The following is a 2395-nucleotide window of genomic DNA, read 5'->3' on the forward strand; positions in this document are numbered from 1 at the left end:
GGGGGAGGGCGCCCAGGGAGGGGAAGCAGTGAGAGGCGGCCGCCCTTGAGAGATCCCCAGGGGGCAGGAGCCTGAAGAGGGGTGGCTCGCGGGCCGCAGGCGCGGCGTGGCGCCACGCGCATGGCGCGCGCGGACCCCGCCCGACAGCGGGCCCCACGCGGCCGCCGCTCCCCGCCCCGCCCCGCCCCGCCCGGCCCCCGCAGGCCGCCAGAGGGCGTGGACCCGCGGACCGGCGCCGCGTGGAGCGGCGTCGAGTGGTCGCTGGCGCTGGACTCGTATGCAGGAGACGAGGACGCGAGGCTGGGGGACGAAGAAGACCTCCAGCTGGTGGGCGCCGTCGACCAACTGCCGCGCCATCCCCTGAACTTGAGATTCGGCCCGCGGCGGCCGCCTAATCTTGAGCTATGGCGCCTGCTGAGCGTGTGCGCGCCGGCCGTTGACGCGAGGAGCGAGAGGCAGGGCCAGGGTGCTCAAGGCCGCGCCCGCCCGCCCGCTCGCGGGCGCCCAAGCCCGCGTGAAGCGCGCTCGGCGGTGAGGGGCGCCGCCCGCGCGCACGCGTGCATATATTTTTGGCCCCGCAGGTGAAGCTGTCGTTCACCGCCTGGGGCCACGGCAACGGTGGGCGCACACGGACGCGGGGGCTGCACGCATGAGGGCCGGGCGCGGCGGCTGCTGCTGGCAGCTGGGGTGTCCTTGTTGGACGCACATGTAGCCGTGCCTTTTTCCTTGCAACCTTACTCTTCCGCCTTATACTGCCACCAACAGTCAGGGTGGTGGGACAAACAGTCGTTTCCCCACCCAAGACGTCCAGCCCGTCTCAACCTGCGGATTACGCCGGGTCACCCAGGGGTCTGCTGCTCGGGCCCCCACCGCTCACAGCCCGCGTTTGCGCCCGGCCCACACGCTCCAGCCGCGCCGCCGCACCCCTCATGCTCCTGCAGCCACCGCGCTCATCAACGACTCGATATTGATACCTGACGTCCCACTCCACGAGCTGCCGGTGCGCCGCGGCCGCCTCAAAACGCGCCACCTTGCCGCAGCGCACGTGCGCGCGCCTTGCGTGGCGGCGCGCAGGCGATTAGGAGCTGTGCAGGCGCTTGTTCTGCGAATAGTCATTGATCATGCATCCCACGCAGGAGCACGAGGGGCCCTGGAAGGCCATGCCGCGGATGGAGGGCGCCACGTACAATGTCGAGGTGCACAAGGTGCGCCTGCTGCCTGCCCGCACACCCTGCCCGCGCCGCCCCACCTGGCCGCCCGGCGCCGCGCCGCCCCGCGCGGGGCGCGCGCCGCACGCTCGGTGGCCGCCGTGACGTCACGCGGCGGCTTCTTCTGAGAAGCGCGTTGTGATTCCGCGGCCGGCCGTGCCGCCCGCTGGCGCAGGTGTACGTGCGCGGCTGCCCCTTCTGGTTTGCCGTTGTCGTCGCGCCGGTCGCGTCTGGCCAAGAGTACTTCTACAATTATGAGTGGGGGTGCGCAGACCTGGGGACGCTGCTGCTCGGGCGGGCGGGAGGCCCGTGTTGGGGGCCATGGGCACTGCAGGGGCATGAGGATGGGTGAGGGTGCATCTCATGGTCCCCTGCGTACTGGAACAGCGTTTTCAGATTCTGAGTTACCAAGCTTGGCACGGTTGCCTGCTCGCCTACACAAATGTGCGCTTGTGACTGCACCCTTGCGCCGCGAAGTGCGGCTCTCTCTCGTGCGCGCAAGCACACACCCACACACACCCACGCACACACCCACACATGCACACACGCACAAACCCCAACCACATACATGCACACGCACAACATGCGCACCCCATCACCCATGCAGGTACTGGGCGCTGTGGGCCACCACCCAGGTCAAGATACAAAACAGGCGCCTGCTGGAGAGGCAGGCGGCCGCGGCGCCCGAAGCCGCCGCCCCGGGGTTCCAGGTGAGCGAGTTGCAACAGGGTTTACAGGCGCGCGCGCGGCGTGCCAGCGCGCAGCCCCCGCTGTTCCGAAAATGACAGGGGCCGACCTGCGAGCCAGCCAGCAGGCCCGGTGCCACTGCCGGCGTCACCCTAGCGTCACCAGCCTGGCGTCACCTACCTGACGACCAAAGCTCAAACCGCTTCCGGCTTGGGTGACTGCGCTCGGTGCCTGAGGTCAAACCTGCGCTGCCAGCCACGCCGCTCAGCTGCAACTGGCAAAACCTGAACCATGCATAAACCCTGCTTCACGTGTCAACCCTGCATCATCGGCGCATCGTCCGCGTCGCCCGCAACACCCCCTACCTCCGATCACCAGGCGTCCGCCGCGAGCCAAGCCGCCGGCCTGGCCCTGCCCCTTGCTGCGCCCTGCGCCGGCATTAGCGGCGCCTCAGCCAGCCGTGGCGGCGGCGCCTCAGCGGCCGGCGAGGCCGTGGCGGG

This window comes from Monoraphidium neglectum (genome assembly GCF_000611645.1).
Source record: "Monoraphidium neglectum strain SAG 48.87 unplaced genomic scaffold scaffold03787, whole genome shotgun sequence".
NCBI lineage: Eukaryota > Viridiplantae > Chlorophyta > Chlorophyceae > Sphaeropleales > Selenastraceae > Monoraphidium > Monoraphidium neglectum.